The sequence below is a fragment of the Rhagoletis pomonella genome, unplaced genomic scaffold (assembly GCF_013731165.1).
Source record: "Rhagoletis pomonella isolate Grant_MI unplaced genomic scaffold, Rhpom_1.0 Rhpom_scaffold_00005, whole genome shotgun sequence".
NCBI lineage: Eukaryota > Metazoa > Arthropoda > Insecta > Diptera > Tephritidae > Rhagoletis > Rhagoletis pomonella.
Window position 1 is genome coordinate 24169227 of NW_023458559.1, and position 18507 is coordinate 24187733.

General features: G+C 33.6%; 1 protein-coding gene across 1 annotated transcript in view; it reads right to left on the reverse strand.

Moving 5' to 3' along the window:
* LOC118738777 (myb-like protein AA) overlaps positions 1–2848 on the reverse strand; it is an 18022-nt gene extending 15174 nt beyond the window's left edge. The window contains exon 1 of the mRNA XM_036469743.1: positions 2660–2848. The gene's annotated coding sequence lies outside the window, so the exon portion shown is untranslated. The remainder of the gene's footprint in view (positions 1–2659) is intronic.
* Between the last annotated feature and the right edge of the window lie 15659 nt (positions 2849–18507).

The window sequence follows — 18507 nt, forward strand, 5'->3', positions numbered from 1 at the left end:
TGTGCTTCTTAATTCAAATTAATTTTGTTCATCTGTCTACCATATAATAATATGTACATACCTATAGTCAGTGTCGAATGTTAGTGTACACCTTGTTCTAATATAATATTAACAATTATTTTCATGAAATTCTTTTTTCAATAAGGAAAAGAAAATTTTGGAGTTTGCAATTTTGTAGCCCGTTCAATTTTAGTGCAAGTTTCAAGTCGCTAAAAATTGCCGTTTATGTTTTAGAATTTCTTTGGTGGGGGGTGTTGCGCCTTTTCTTCCATGTCAAATAGATTTTTATTATGCGTTATATGGATGAAAACGCGCAACACCCTCTACAAACAAAAATCAATGGTAATTTTCAGTGACTTGAAATTTGCACTCTGACTACTTAAAACTGAGCAGAAATTCTGAAATGAAAATGAACTAATATTCTTTAGGCAAATGACTTTTTTCTATAATTAAATTATGCTTTTTCAGTACAAGATATCAAAATTCCAGTACATTTTTTTGCAAAAACGTTATTTTTGTTTGTTTTTCCTTTCGTCATCCACTCCTCATAGGTATCTATGTACATTTAATTTAAGAAAAGGTCATATATCTAATGTCATACCGTCGTTTAAAGTACCAAACCGCGTAACTGACATTGGCTGCCAAAAATTGGATTTGCTCACACAAGCTCTTGGCTCGATCCTTATCCACTCGTCCTGAAATATACTAGCCAGAAATACGATTGCTTTATAAAAAAGAGAACCATTTTGAAATGTGAGTATTTTTATACTCTAGGAAATAATTTCTACAACTTCACATACGCGGTTTTGCATTTTGCTGATACGCGGTTTTGGATTTTGTTGATACGCAGTTTTGCACATTAAACGACGATATGTACATTAGACTGCATCAATCCCCATACAAAAAATAATCGGTACTGTGTTTCCATTGGAATTTTAAAATCTATTATATTTTAAGTTTCTCCAAAAAAATTCGGAAAAATATTTAGATGTACTTGAGCTGGACCGATTTGAAAATACCTCCAAAAATGGAGTTTTTGATGAATAAAAATAGTTTCTTAAAGAATTAAAAAAAAAAAAATTTCATCGGAATCGTAATATATAATAAGATTTTTGATGCTGTTTTTTAATTTTTTTCTAAGATTGGTATAAAAAAACTTGAATAACTGAACCAAAACTAATCCAATTTAGACTTATGAGGTTTCATTACCCTTTTTTTCTTTGCAAATACTAATTCAAAGTATGAAAGTGAAAGGAAGGATGAACGAGCGTCATTCCAAGTTGAATTAGGATCTAACGCAAATGATTTTATAATGAATAAAAAGAATGTGAAAATACCTTTCCACTGATACTCCATAAGTCTAAATCGGAGTAGTTTTGGTTCGGTTATTCAAATTTTTCTTAAACCAATCTTTAAAAAAAACAGCATTAAAAATCTCATCATTACGATTCCGTTGAAAAAATTTTGACATATTTTTATGCAGATTTTTTATGCTTCAAATAGCTTGTCATCTAAGGGGATTTTTTCAAAAAGTTCTTTGAGAATTTATTTTTATTCATAAGAAACTCCAATTTTGAAGATAATTTCACATCGGTCCAGCTCACGTAAATCTAAATATTTTACCATAATGATTTGGTGAACGTCTTAAATATAATAGATTTTGTAATCCCGGCGAAAGAACCGCAACTTTTTTTGGTGATGCAGCATAATGTACATACATACGTACACATGTAGCCGGTGATATTGGAGACTGCCAAGCTTGTTGCATTGGTGCAAAATTCCGTGGCACTTGTTGTTGGTAGTTGAAAGTAAAAACGTATTTGTAAAATGTTGCAAACTAAAAATATACAAATGCCGGTGCTGTGATACTCGGTGAAGCAAAAAATGAAGTGAGCGCATTTGCCGTTGTTGCAGATAATTATTTGGGCGAAGGTGTTTAGAGTAGATATTTAGATATTTACGTATGTACCAATGTATATTTTTTCACATGCATACTAAAGATTTAAAAAGGGCACGTACTTGCATATACATATCGTCGTTTAAAGTACAAAACCGCGTAACTGACATTTGCTACCAAACATTGGATTTGCTCACACAAGCTCTTGGCTCAATCCTTATCCATTTGTCCAAAAATATACTAGCCAGAAATGCGATTGCTTTATAAAAAAGAGAACCATTTTAAAATATGAGCGTTTTTACTATCTAGAAATTAACTATGCAACCTCATTTGTATTTTGTTGATACGCGGTTTTGTACTTTAAACGACGATATGCATATGTACATATGTATGTATGTATTTATTTTGATACATAATGCATATTTATGCATACACATTTGCAAAACTACAAGAGCTAACATAGTCGTATACTTTTTACTGATAAAAATATGTTTTAAAATGCTGATTTCCTTGGAATGACGGCACTCAACTGTGCGATTTTATTAACAACAATAAAACTCAATTTATTTCAATTAACAACAAATGCCAGCAGAAAGTGACCTAACAATCAGCAACCAGCAGCCAACAGCCTACAGCAAAAATGAAAACAAAACAAGAAAATACCAGTAACAATGATAACAACTAAAACAACTACCCCATATCAAAAAAACAACACAAAACTTTTGTTGCAAGCTGATTAAAAATTTTAATAAAATCACTCACTTGTGAATTTTAAAAGCAAAACAATCACTAAAAAAATAGTTATATTCAATGATTTGTTTTATTTATAAGACTATTAACACTTCAACTCGACAACACAGCTTAGTAAGAGCTATTTGTTAGTAGCGTATGTAGAATTTTCTGCCAACACTTTCGCTCGCAGCAAACGCCCTGCAACAACTACTATCGCCGGGTCCACTACAATTTGCCACCACAATTCGCATGTGTTTGAAACATACATATGTACATTCAAGTTCGTAGCAAAACCAACAGGCGAAAGCAAAAACAATCAACCAACAAACCACATACACATAATCAACGAAAAGAACACTCACAGACATACTTATGCATGTACATACATACATACGCATATCTGCACTCCGAGAGACCAACTGTGGCAGCCCCAGAGAGTTGCAGATACAGATTACAATAACAATAGCAGATTTATTAAGAATGAACAATCAACTAAAGTAAAATTACGAAGCAACAACAAGAACCATATATACATATATCATCTCATTCGTCGTACGGTTTTCGTAGTTTTCGTACTTTTACAGTTAATCAACGGCATTTAAATGCATTCAAACGGATGCTGTACCTTAGCGCTCACGATTTCGTACCAAGAGAAGACGAGTGAGTGAGAGAGCGCTATTGTTATGCTCTTTAGTCGTTGTCAAATCAAACCATTTTATTTAGTAAGCTTGTACTTTGGTAAACAAATGGTGGGGGTGGTAAGATGCCACTATTTTGATTCTCCAAATGTATGCATGTAAGTTCGTGTGTCAACATACATACCTATATATGTACAGAGGCACACAAGTATTGGTAAATAGCATCAGATACGTCTTTGGTAGAAAATTTCCAAACAAATTGTACTTTTCATCCTAAACCGCGTCAAATATTGACGATTAGTCTTCTCCTGTATTAAAATATTAATTTTAATGAAAACAATTAATCTCCTACATTTTTGAAGTGAAACTTCTTTAGCGGCGGTTGGTTGGTTGGGAGTAAATTGGCAAATTCAACGGAAATTGCACACGGAAATGATGCAACGGAAATGGTTGGGGCTGAAACAAGTACTTCTTGAGTTTATGCATATGGTATTAATTTAACAAAAACTTGCTAATAAAAGGTTAAAGAATAGCACTTAGAAAAAGACCAACTCAAGAATGAAAGTAAATGTGAGTACGTACATAGTTAAAGAAAAGGTAAATATAAAAACAAAGTAGTGTAAAGATAAAGGCAAAAATGAAGATCAATTTAAATACTTTACTTATATAATGGCAAAGGTGAAGGGGAATATGTAGATGAAGAAAATGATAAACATATAAGTAAAAACAAAGATAAATATAAGGAAAAATATGAGAATAAGGATACCGAACAAAGTAAAGATGAGATAGAGGAAGAAAGATTAATATATGTAAATGTAATTATCGAGAAAAGAATATAAATGGAGGCTATTTTGGGATTTTAGAGATTTTCGAGATTCTCGGGACTTATCGATACAATAATCGACATTTTTATCGATTTTGTTATCGACTTTGTTATCGATCATTTATTGAGTTTGTTATCCATTTTGTTGTCGATTATTTATGGATTTTATTATCGATATTTTTATAAATTTTCTAAGCGATATTTTTTATCGATTGTTGTCGATTATTTATCGATTTTGTTATCGATAATTTTATCGATTTTGTTATCGATATTTTTATTGATTTTCTAAGCGATTTTGTTATCGATATTTTTATCGATTTTGTTATCGATATTTTTTCCGATTTTCTAATCGGTCTTGCTACCAATATTATTATCGATCTTGCTATCGAAATTTTTATCGAATTTTCATCGATTTTGTTATCGATATTTTTATCGGTTTTGTTATCGATATTTTGATGGATGTTACTATCGATTTTGTTATCGAGTGAGTATAAAGGCTGGTATGCAGCTCTCAAGAAAACGGTCAAGAAAAAATTTCCAGTATTTCGAGTATGTTCCCAAGGAATTTTTTGGTGATACTTCACCAGCCTGTTGCCTCGCTCTTTCCTCAAAAAATAGTGGAACGGGCATATATTTCTGTTGCAAGCATGGGTTGACTTTGTCCTTTTTCACAAAAAACTTTAGAAATGCGTAGTAGAAAGCGTAGAAAATTTCTTAAGAACTGCGTATTGCCTCAAGAAGATTTTACACAAGAAAATTTCTTAGCCATTTCTTGTACGTCATTCAATATGGAATTTTTGCTTTTCTTGAGAGCAACATACTGGCCTTAAAGATAAAAATGAAGATAAAGGAAAACAGAATAACGTAAATGTAATTAGAACGAACAGGGAGGTAGGGATCTATCAAGGCGTATTTAACAAGGTCGCGTTGGCCGCATATAAGTAAAAAATTACACTAACAAATTATACGCTGATGTCCATACTGTCATTGGTATGAGTTACAACAAACACATCATTTTGACGTAATGGCCTCCACGGCGAAAAACTCGGCTGTCGCCCCAACACCACCTTGTTTCATACACCTCGGGATCTATGTACATAGATAGAAAAAGACAAAAAATTGAACCTTCCCTGCAGGGAAACCGCGGACTAGTGAAACAAATTTCTAGTTCCGTACTAGGTCTTTATCGCCAAAAAGGAACTAGTCCGATATGTACTAGATACCCACCAGTCCAAAATCGGCGAAAAGTGGTACTATTAAATAACTAGTTTTGTTCAGTTTTTTTCACTAGACATCTATATCTAAAGTGACGAATTTAGAAATGGTTCGGAACTATAGAAAAAGGGATGCAGAACGAACTAGATCTTATTTGTCGAATTTAGAACTTGTTCGGAACTATCGAATAAGGGATGCATACATAGATAGGATACATAGATATTTGTTCGGCGGCTTTTTCGTTCAAATACGCTTCTATTCTGTGCTTCGCAGATGCTTTTTCATAGTTTGGTAATACGAAACTAAAATTTGTGTTAACATTTCAACATCTTGGGACCGTCTGGAATCTAAGAAATAACAGCGAGCTCCTCTGCAAACTCAGCTACAGCTAAAGGTATGTAAACGTACATTTCTTACAATCATTCAAACAAATTTAATTTCAAATTTGAAATACATTTCTTCCAATAAAACTTAAAATCGCACACAAGGAAGAACCAAAAAGATTGAAAAATCATAATACTTTTTTTTCGTCTGTCGATTTTAGAACTGGTTCGGAACTGTAGAATTTAGGACTAGTTCGAAACTATCGAAAAAGGGATGCAGCGGGGGGCAATTGACACTTCCTAGGACATCGCCATGTTAAATTCGCCAGTTGCTGGCATGCAAAAGAGATTTATCGCGAACCAGTACTGGGTCTAAATGTACTAGAAGCGCACCAGTTCAGAACTAGAGATTTTCTCACAGGGTTAAGAAAAAGCATGTATGTATATTGGTTATGGGACAAAATAGATATGTAGCGTAAGTTTCACTTCTCCAGTGTGGCCCAGGCGCACTTACTTTTTTTTTTTGTGAAAAAAGACAAATGTTGTGTGCACACAGGTACTTATTACAAAATTAAACTTATATGAAACGTATGCTTTGTTTCGTTAATAATTTATCATCCATGTAATAGGAATGTGCCACAGCAAATCATGGCAGGGTACAGCTAGTTGTTTATAAATGAAGGATATTGATGATATGCACATAGTAAGTACATATGTATATGTATGCAATACCAGTGACAAAAAAGCAGCAGCATGCCATAATTTTTAGGTATTTGTTCGTACTGTTTATATGAGCGAAATGGCACGTTGTATTTGTATCTAAGAGATAAATATATAGCTTAAAAATGGAATTTTTCCTTAAACAAGATATGACAAAACCTTCTAGGTGTAGCCCTGAACTGAGTACAACCGACTGTAACGAACGTGCGTGCCTAGTGCTCAAACCGTCTCCCGACGAAATAATTGATGGAGGTACGGGGGGGATCGGTACTTGGACAGAAATAAATTTAGTTCGGGTTTACCTTTATGCCAACAGCACAAAAATTATACGTACGTCAACAGCAGCATACCCCCACACATTTCTTTTAATCTGGCTAAAACTTTATTGTTATTTTCAAAAAAAATATGTTTATTTTAAGTATGTAAACAGTGATGCAAGACATTCTCATCCCTCAATTACCCACATCTTGAAAATTTATCCCACAAAATTCCCAACGAATTTAAACATATACATGTTTCAGTAGTAAAGAAGTAAAATTCATATAAAATAATAATAATAGTTTGGAGCTGACACATACATATGTGCTTTTCCTCCAATTTGTGGCGGTCCCCTTGATGTTGTCACACAAAGGGGAGGGACCTACAGTTTTACGCCGACTCCGAATGGCGAGTGTATTTTTATGAGAAGGTGTTTTTCATGGCAGGAATACAATCGGAGGTTTGCCATTGCCTGCCGAGGGCCGACCGCTGTTAAGAAAAAACCCCTTTTTCTGCATTTTTTTCACTCATTCAATTTTTCACTTTCATTTTTTTGCTCACTAACTGCTATTTAACATTTCATCAGATAAATTGTTCCTCTTTTTACATGAAATACCAGTTACAACTGAAAAGATTCTTTCTTACTCAGCGCTTGAATTGGTTAACGTAAGAAAATTTTCGAAATTGTCCTTATACTTTTTAACAGTTATATACCATTTCACTCCACATCACATCTTCAGAACGATTAATTACGTAAGAATGTCGAATATTCTTGAATTTTGATCAATTATGCAACAATAACTGCGTCAAAAGAAAATCCCTTATTTATATGAAATGTCCCTTTTAATAATTTATGATGCAAAATATCCCTCAAATAGGGAAATTACCCACAATCTGGCATCAATGTATGTAAAAAAAAGGTTTGAGAAATATGTTATTTTACTGTATAAAAAATTAGTTTCTCAGACCACACTTTATGATGGTGGGTTTTGTATCCATATACGAAAAGGATTGTTTAGGTAAAAAAACTTGTTTCATTATGTGCGAAAAGGGTTTTTCAAGTAGACGCACCTGAATAACCCGTAGACTTTTGCCTACATTGCCAACATAGAAACTAAAGAGATGGGTTTTTATTGCCAAGTGTTTCCCAACGAAATAAAATTTACAAAAGTCAAAATGGAAGATGGTGAATGACTCACTCTACGACAGCTTAGTGACTGGATCCTGAGGAACAGCAAGAATACATTCCCTAGATGTTAGAAGAATTAGGCGAGGAAAATAGTGACGGAGAGCCTTTGTAGACGATAACGAATATGATACCAGAATACGACCCGGAAGACGAAAGTGAAGATGAGAAGAGGACGACAGACCTGGTGAAACCGGGGAAACTATTCTGACAAAGATGGAACAATTTGGTCTGCTGTACCACCACAAACTGCCAACTTCGACCCCATAACATACTCAGATCTGCAAGCAATGGACGAGCTCGTGCCGAAGAAAATTAACGCCCCTATTCTGCAACTCTTTCGTATGCGGATTTTGCTACGAATCGTAGAAATAGTATGCTGCAATCCGAATCGTATTTTCGAAATTCGTAACAATGGCATGCCTAAAAACGAACGAGTAAGCTTTTTTGCGCAATTTTGTACGAAAACAATTCTGTGTCGGAGGCGAAATAAAAGATGTAAATCGATGTGTGTTTGCAAGAAATATTCGTGGTGTTCATTTAAACAGATAAATTTGCCTTTCGCATATACGCATACTTTTATCCACTGCTTTATATAAGCGAGCAAAAAAGAATATTTGTTGCCCCTTATCGAGAAACTTGGGTTCGGAATAGTTAATGGACAACGATTTTCGGTTGTTGTGTCCAAACGCATAACCCGAATCCAAAAACTTTAACATACACATGTAACCAAAGGATTCACATTTTATTTAAGATAAATGTTTCAAATTTCCTACCACTAGCTTATTAATAAGCTCGGTTTGCACTATGCACTTTTTTTTGAAAATTTCGACGTGGGTTCTGCGCAAAAATACTGTGGACGGCGTAGCCGGAGTGATATGCACAAGAAATGTGGTATACCTTTGACATGCGGAAGCCCCTCTTCCCCGCAACACAGAAAGGAGAATTCTACTTAGTAAGGGTTATAATCCCTAAGCGTGGCCGAAGGCAGAAGCAAGCGCAACAGGTGGTGGACCTAACAAAGTGCATGTTTTCAATGGCTTTGAAGAAGCTGTTATTGCATTAACTGGATTGAGAACCAGTTCTTCAGGCATAGGAGTAGTTCTGGCCTGTAGTTCAACAATGTAACCAGGATCTGACATAGACACGCCCATGGTCACTATGCCCGACAGCTCAGCATATCTGTGTGAAATCATTCCCATAGCGCGCTCTTACTCCGCTGCTATAATTGCAAATGCAATAGAATCCGTGTTTTCCTCCAAAATATGTAGAATCAAACAGCTTTACTAAAAATAAGCACTTCATGAGTGTTTTTTTTTAATTCCTTTCCACTTCGTTTTCCTTCATTCCGCTATCTTCGAAAAACAACTGATAGCTGGCAATGCTGCACATGTTTCCGCAAGGGTTGCAGCATGTGGATTTTTCGTTTTTCATAGCTTTGCTACGAATTACGAATTACGAAAATTCGGGTTCTAGAATAAGGAGGTAAATCAGTTGTGATCCTTTCAGGAATGGATTACAAAACCGAAGTAAGAGGTCTTAAGAAAAAGTCACTTTTGATATTAAATCACAACAAAACCAAAGGGGACGTTAATAACACGGTTAAAAGCTTAGCAGAATATTCACTCAAGCGACAAACGAATAGATGTTCTTTACCATTATTTTATAGTATCCTGGATGTGGCTGCCTTTACTATGTATGTACATAATTTACGTGGAGCAAACCACACCAGAAGGCTTCTACAAACCGACATATGATGTTTCTTCCTCAACTTAGGGCCGGTTACTCAATGTCTGGTTATCACTTATCTCCGGTTAAACATAGTTATCGGCGTTACCGACTCCCTGTTGTATGCATGGAGTCAAATACGTCGATAACGATGTTTAACCGCAGATTAGTGTTAACCAGACGTTGAGTAATCGGCCCTTAGTGAGCACCTGGCGAAACATGAAATATACGTAGGAGCTACTAATTGAAGGCTACCTATCTCGGCAGCCAGTTCGAAAACACCCTATCTCAAAATACATTGAAAATATGCTGATAGGTGAGGTAGGGCGTTTTTCAACCAAATTCTGAGATAGGGTGCCTTTCAATAAAATTCTGAAGCACTAAACGGCGGTCCTTTGAGTATAATGGATGTTGCACTAGGAGGCGATGAAGAACGTGACAGTACGGGCAGAACAAAAACAAAGGTTAATTGTTATGCATATGCTCCAAATTCCACATTCTACTAATTTGCCGCAATGCAATATATGTAACTAAAAAGTTTATAAGTTCCAATTTATTCATATTTTTTTATTTTATATGTAATATTATATTTTAATATTATATTCTTGTACTATATTAAGAATTTTATTCGGAATCAAGTGTTTGTTTGCATGTGTTTTCACATATGTACATACCCGGGTATGCAGCTGTTGATGTAAGGGGTGAAAGTCGAAAAATGGCCAGATCTCTGGTCCAGGTAGTCCAATCCAACTCAGACTTGGGAGTATATTAGATATTTGGAGTCGGTGCATGTGCTTGTTTATTCAAATGCTTTGATATTAAACATTTTCTATTAACCAATCAGCTAATAAATAAATTAGATCGAATAACTCTACGGTCATAATTGTGTTTCAAAATAGTCAGAACGATAATCACTTAACTTTTCCTCCCAAATTACTCAGAAATATTTCATTCCAAAATTAGCAAATGACAGCACTGATATCAAATATATGTCATTGGAGTGAGAACACGGTACATCATTTTACATATTCTCGTTTCAATTTGCAAACATTGTTCACTTATTTAATAACAAAATAAACTTATCGTTGTAAAATGATGGCGCTTTTTGAATAATTTAGTTAAATAATATATTATTATAGTTACTGGTGTTTTGAAGGTAAAAAACTGGCGATTTAGTGCGTTTTGGACAGAGTAATTGCTCTTATAAAGGAACTATACCCCATAAAAATTGTCTGTGAATAACTTCAAACCTGGAAGTCCTTCGCTATTTTGACGCTGTCTGCGGGCTTGTTAGACGAAACGACTAACACCAACTGTGTATTTAAATAACAAAAAGTTAAAAAGGAAAATACATTTTGTGATTTCATACATTTGATTCTTTATATTTTTTAAAAGACATTAACAAAATGTTAATTACATATTCTTTTCTCTGTTACGTATAATAAACAAAAAGGTAAATGATTTCATAGAGAGATACGTAGACAAACACAATTTTTGTTAGTCGAATCGGTTAACAATATTAACCTTCCGCCATCGGAATATGATTATGAGGATAGAATTTCCTCAATTGGTATCGTGTTTGCGCTATATTTCATAAACATTTTATCAGATTTACAAAAGGGCCAGAAAATATATATAAAGGTACAGAGTGTTGTTTCTTTATTATAAATTTAGGGACACAAGATTTTGACCAGTCTTGGCTATTTTTCTTTTGTTTCTTTAATGTTTATTATCTTTTTATAAAAATACAGCTGATTACCTAACAAAAATTATATAACCTCAAATTTCAAGCTTCGTAGAAAAAATCAACAAAATTTTACAACAACCACAACAAACTTTTTATTAAGAATTTTGCACTTTTATACACCATTAAATTCTAGCTTAAGAATGTACAAGTTTTAAGTGGCTAAAAATTTATTATTATTACATACAAAACAAGTAAGAAAGTCTAAGTTCGGGCGGAGCCGAACATTAAATACCCGGCGCAAGTATTAAATATATGTTTTTCACCTTTCCGAAAGCTACCGCTACATGGTAAACCGGGGTGTATCCTTTTTGAGTAAATTAGCGTCCTTAAATTTTGAAATATTGAAGTTTCAAGCATTTCTGAAATTTACTGTTATACGAAAAGCGGCCGTAATTTTAGTTCGATTTCAATAATTTTCAACGTTTTGCTTCTATGTGGCAAGGACAATAACCACACACAAATTGGTAGAACGGCTACCGAGATACATATATGTGATCATAAGTGGGCGGTGCCACGCCCATTTTTCAAAATTTTATCCTAAACGTATTTCTTGGTAAAGAATTGTTGGAAGCATCAATTTTGAATAAATTAGCTTCAATAATTACTGATTTATCGAAGATTTCGTATTTCTCGAAATTACCGTTATATGGGATGTGGGCGTGGTTATTGTCCGATTTTAAAAATTTTCAGCCATTTCGTATGTTATACCAAGGTTAACAACTGTGCCAAGTTTGGAGGAAATTGGTGCAGCGGTTACCAAGATATACACATGTAACCATAAGTGGGCGTGGCTACGCCCATTTTCCAAAAATTTATAATATTCATGTTTTCCGTCTGAAACTAATTGTAAGTATCAATTTTGAGTGCATTATCTTCAGTAGTTACTAAAATATCGCAGGTTTCGTATTTCTGAAAATTACCGTTATATTGGAGGTAGGCGTGGTTATTGTCCGATTTTTCCCATTTTCAATACCGCCCGTCCTACGCCCGAAAGAAGTGCACATACCAAGTTTCGTTAAGATATCTCAATTTTTACTCGAGTTATCGTGTGCACAGACGGACGGACGGACGGACGGACGGACCGACAGTCACCGCTTAATCGATTTATCTTTTCATCCTGATCATTTATGTATACATTTGTCTATATCTATCTCGATTCGTTTTGCCTGTTACAAACAACCGTTATGTGAACAAAGTTATAATACCCTTGTGCACAAGTGCGCTCGGGTATAAAAATGTCACATAGATGTAAGCGTTAATATACACGCATGATCCTAAAAGCATGCTACACTTTGTTCCTTTAATTAAAATTTGAAGTGACTTTTCGTCATTTAAATCAAGTTTACGTCGACAGGGGCAAATATGAGCAAAATTTTTTTTCAGGAATCGATAGAAAAAATTCCAAACTTTTGTTTTATTACAGTTAGAAGATGTAGCACGCTGTAGTACCAAAACTTTTTGCCCATTGAAAGTAGCAAAGGTAGCATTTATGAAGTACCATTTTTGCTGGCTTAAATTTTTTTTTAATATTTGGTCGATTGCACTGATTTTTTCTTTATTTGGTCAAGTAAGTGCTATATTTTCTTATAAACTCACAAAAAAACAATATAGATAAAAGTTATATTGAAAATATATAGCCCAAGTTAGCAAAAATTCCAAGCAGTTTTTGTTGAATTATTTTGTAAAAAAAATTTCAACTTCATGCAAAGTAGTAATGAATTGTTCATATTAATACATTTCTTTATAAGACTGCATCATTCAAATCTAAAAATAAGATATTCAAAATTATTCACTTTTTCTCCGGCCGAACCACTGTGCAGCGGTTTCTTTTCTAGAAATTACGTATGTTGCATTTATTCTGCCCTGCAGCCGGGCTGTCAAGTTTTCGTGTTCTTTTCTCAGAATCTTCATATGCATATTTCGTGCTCTATCTTTAAAATGTTGCACTCTGATATTGTTGCCATATAAGAAGGTGACATTTTTTCGAGAAAAGAAAACGCCATTAGTATCCAGCTCCTAGGGAAAAGGTCAAGAAAAAAATGTATATTATTTCGTTTATGAAAATAGCAGTTTTTTATTTTTTTTATTTTTTTTACATATCTGTTAATGAATGCCAATTTACTATCACCAAAGTATGAAATTCCATCCCAAAACATTTAGTTTTTGGAACACACTAATTTTTGATAACGTGACATTTATCTGGCCTTTATAATAAATAAATAAATAATAAAATCATGACTTTCGAGCAAGAAATAAACTAACTAGCATAAGATGCAAATTTATAAAAAATTAATAACCAACAAAAATCAGTGGTCAAAAATTAAAAAAAAAATAAACAAGTAAGAAAGTCTAAGTTCGGGCGGAGCCGAACATTAAATACCCGGCGCAAGTATTAAATATATGTTTTCCACCTTTCCGAAAGCTCCCGCTACATGAAAAGCCGGGGTGTATACATTTTAAGTAAATTAGCGTCCTTAAATTTCGAAATATTGAAATTTCAAGCATATCTGAAATTTACCGTTATATGAAAAGCGGCCTCAATTTTAGTCCGATTTCAACAATTTTCAACGGTTTGCTTTTATGTGGCAAGCACAATAACCATACCGAGCTTGGTACAAATTGCTAGAACGGTTAGCGAGATACATATATGTGATCACAAGTGGGCGGTGCTACGCCCATTTTCCAAAATTTTGTCATAAACGTATTTCTTGGTAAAGAATTGTTGCAATCATCAATTTTGAATAAATTAGCTTCAATATTTACTGATTTATCGAAGATTTTGTATTTCTCTAAATTACCGTTATATGGGATGTGGGCGTGGTTATTGTCCGATTTAAGAAATATTCGGCCAGTTGGTATGTTGTACCAGGACCAACAACTGTGCCAAGTTTGGAGGAAATTGGTGCAGCGGTTACCAAGATATACACATGTAACCATAAGTGGGCGTGGCTACGCCCATTTTCCAAAAATTTATAATATTCATGTTTTCCGTCTGAAACTAATTGTAAGTATCAATTTTGAGTGCATTATCTTCAGTAGTTACTAAAATATCGCAGTTTTCGTATTTCTTAAAATTACCGTTATATGGGAGGTAGGCGTGGTTATTATCCGATTTCGCCCATTTTCAATACCATCCGTCCCACGCCCAAAAGAAGTTCACGTACCAAGTTTCGTTAAGATATCTCAATTTTTACTCGAGTTATCGTGTGCACAGACGGACGGACGGACGGACGGACAGACAGTCACCGCTTAATCGATTTCTCTTTTCATTCTGATCATTTATGTATACATTTGTCTATATCTATCTCGATTCGTTTTGCCTGTTACAAACAACCGTTATGTGAACAAAGTTATAATACCCTTGTGCACAAGTGCGCTCGGGTATAAAAAAAATTCGAACATACTACATACGGATAGGGTTGCCAGACGTACTGATTTTATCAGTACAGTACTGATTTTTCAACTCTTGTACTGATTTTTTTCATTTCTTCAATCAATACTCTAATGTCCTGATTTTTCAAAACTTGTACTGAATTTTCAATTAGAACGAAATACTTTGGGAATGGCTTTTGCCAATAATTTACAACTCTTTTCACATTATACTGACATTGTAAAAGAGCTTTTCATACAAGACATAAAGTTAGATACTCTTTTTAGGGAATTCTTATAGCTCAGTTATGCATACTTAGCATTGCATGATAGATGTCAGATAAGGAATCTGTTAAATGGGCTTTGCGTGTAAGCAGTTACCCAACGCATAGCACTTCACATGTAGAATTCTGTTGGGTTTTGATTTTTACGTAAAAATGTTATAGCAGTGCAAAGTATGCATAACTGGGCTATTAGTCTTTCAAAGTTTGCGCGTAGTTGAAAAAAATAGTTTAAGCCATGAGGAATTATAGATGAAGTCCTCAAATAGTGGTTCTTTTCCGCAGTTTGACAAGAAATGTAATTTTTTTTTTTTTCAATACCTCGCGCAAAGGACAAACCGGCTTCTAGTTAAAATTATTTAAAGTGAACTTCATTATAAAAGTAATTTTAAAATGAAATGTATAGAATTCTTTGACTATTTAAAGACTGATCTCATCATGAATATAAAATATATAAATAAAATAAATATAAAATAATTTATTGGCTTCTGTGTACAGTGATATGTACACGGATGTTAAAATGAAGAACACTTATCTTTTTATGAAATATATTTTATTTATATAGATACCAAGATATTGTTAAAACAAATATTCTGGCGTTTTATAATATTATCTGTTACTAACATTCATAATTTTGCTTTGAATAAAAATGTACTGAAAAGTACTGATTTTTTTAGCATGAAAAAGTCTAACGTACTGATTTCGCGCATAAAAAATCTGGCAACCCTATGTGCGGAGAAAATGTGCTACACATATAAACTAATATCAAAACCGACGAAAATTTGTTCTAGCCGTCCAACTGACCAAAGTAAATTCATCCGACCAATTTTGGGCGGAAAAGACCATATCTGGCGACGTTGCTCATTTTGCTTAGTCCCTGCAGTGAAGACCCAAACCAATTAGAAAAAATACTAGTTCATATACTAGTATGTGCCTACCAGTTCGACATTTTCGAAGCACTTAAGCGTTCAGCGACATCTGCCTTTGAATTGCCAAAGCCTAAAATAAAACGCAATTAATTGCTTTTCTTACAAATGTCGGCTGTGGCGTCACGCGAAGACTACTGGTTCTGGTTCTGGGATCGCAGGTTCGAGGCCGCTTGAAGGTGGTTCAGATTTTTAAAGTAAGATCAATGTAAGTAGGAATAATTATTTCAATTTAAATATAAATAACAAACTTAAAAATCTAGTTGCATTACAAAAAAAAAAGAAACAACTATATATGAGAAGAAATACTTGTGCCATAAAAAAATAGATTAAAAAAAAATATTTTTTTTTTATTAAATCTAAGAATAATAAAAAAAACCCTAAATAAAAAATATAAATAAAAGAAATATTATGAAAAGAATTAAAAAAAAAATTCCCTGCATCAGGGCTTGAACCTGGTACCTCAGGCATACCACGCGAGGGCTTTGCTCTGTCGGCCATTGCGACTGTTGGAGCGCCGCGAGCAAAAATGCATACTAATGCTTTTCATAGGGGATGAATTGGCACACTATCTCATCAACTGGTATGATGCTACTAGTATTTCTACTAGTAGATGCTGATGCATAGCCTGACAATTGACATCTCGTAGGACACCGCAATGTTAAAAATACCAGTCGCTAACATTGAAAAAGGATAGAACGTGAACTAGTTGGGCTGAAACGAAAACTGGTAGAATTATAGTTCACAACTAGTAGCTTTCCCTGCAGGGGTACACTGCAATGCTTTTACGCCTGTGGATTAGACTTAAAACATCTTTTAACATATCCAGTACGTATTTGGACGCATCCGTGTTAAAACGAACATTTTTTTTTATAGAATTACAAAATAAAATATTGATTTAATATCTGTATTTTGTTACAACAACGCTACTCGTACAAACCGAAAGGATTGCGGGCATCCCGTAAAAGTTTCCGCTCTTACTCCACCAATAAAGCTTCGGCCGCAATAGAATCCATTTTGTTTTTATTTAAATAATTATTTTTAAACTTTGCCTGTGAGAAAATTTTATTTCAATCGCTGCCAACAAAGTTAACAAAATGCAGCTGCATTTAATTTAAAAAATTGTTAGCACTGATTCGAAGTTAGTTGAAATAGTTGACAGCACTAACTACGAAAACGCCGGAATTGCTGATAGCACTTTTCCCAAATTCATTACGGGAGATTTACTCACGTCTATATACATATTTATTAACAAAAATCTTCCTATAACATAACTAGTACAATGCGTAATTTGTATGATATTTTACATTATTTACATACATAAGTCTTAAGACGTTCTTACGATTCCACCAAAAGTGCTTAAAGTCCAAGTCAAACGAAATCAAATAAGTAAACAACCAGAGCTGCTCTGAGCACAAATAACAATAAACAATAGGTGACAACTTAACCCTTGGGCGCCCAACCGGGTACCCATCGACACACATATTGTATCACATAACTTTTTTTCTTGGAACAATTTTTTAAAATCCCCCCGGATCCCCACGATTTGACTGATTCTACATTGAAAAATGCATTTTAAATATTTTATATATCTTTTCAGTCCTGAAACCGGGGTACCCGGATACCCACATACAAAATAGGCGGAAAGATGTATGTATAAATCAATAAGGTATAACAAATAATATAGTTTTTAATTGTTTATTTATAAAATTGAGCTAATATAAATAATATTTAGTTTGCTAAAATACCAAAAATATGTTTATTTTTTTACTCTTCCGGCAATAAAAATAAAAAATTATGAATTATGAAAAGTTTTACATTTGCAAACGTGCAAATAAAAATTTAGTCTGTTATTTACATTCGTAGAGTTATTTTATCTATACGCAACGTTTAAAAAAAGATGTACTAAAATATTCCAAAAACACACGAAGATATAATAGAACATAGATACCTTCTTATTGCTTCGTTATAGGAATTCACAACTACACGCTTTGGCTCATTACAGATTATACCGGACTTTGTATTACATAGGCGGTTGCTAATACTATCGGATTTTTATAAATCTAGTAATTAATTTGGTTGGGCACACTAAGGTTAAAAAAGGCATATTGAAATCAAATATCAAAAACAAAAGCATACATATGTATATACGCGCATATGGTATATGTATACATACGGTGACCATATTTATGAGAACCGAATACGGGACAAACAATAATTTTAGAAATTTTTTGCACACTGTTTTCCCTGAAACAGTATCCTTATAGTAATATCACAAATTTGTAAAATAGTTTTGTCGAGATTTTTACCCCATAAAATTTGTTATAAAATTCGTTAAATTTTAGTATAATAAAGTGCAATTTTAAGTCGGTAAGGCTTACCACTAATTTTTCGCATTTTTTTTTGTTGACGGTGTTACGCATTTTTTTCATATAAAGTAAGTATGTTCGACCTTTTTTTTTTGAAAGAGAAGAAAATGAGCAACACTTTCCACTCGCACTTTATTATACTAAATTTTAATGATTTAGAGAACTGCAAACCAATTTTTTTCCTAAATATTCTATTTAAAAAGTTTGAAATTTCGGCGAAACATTGCATAATTAATTTTTGTAGATTTTGCACAAAGTTGTAAAATTGGTATTATATGGTTTTTGTTAGGAAAAG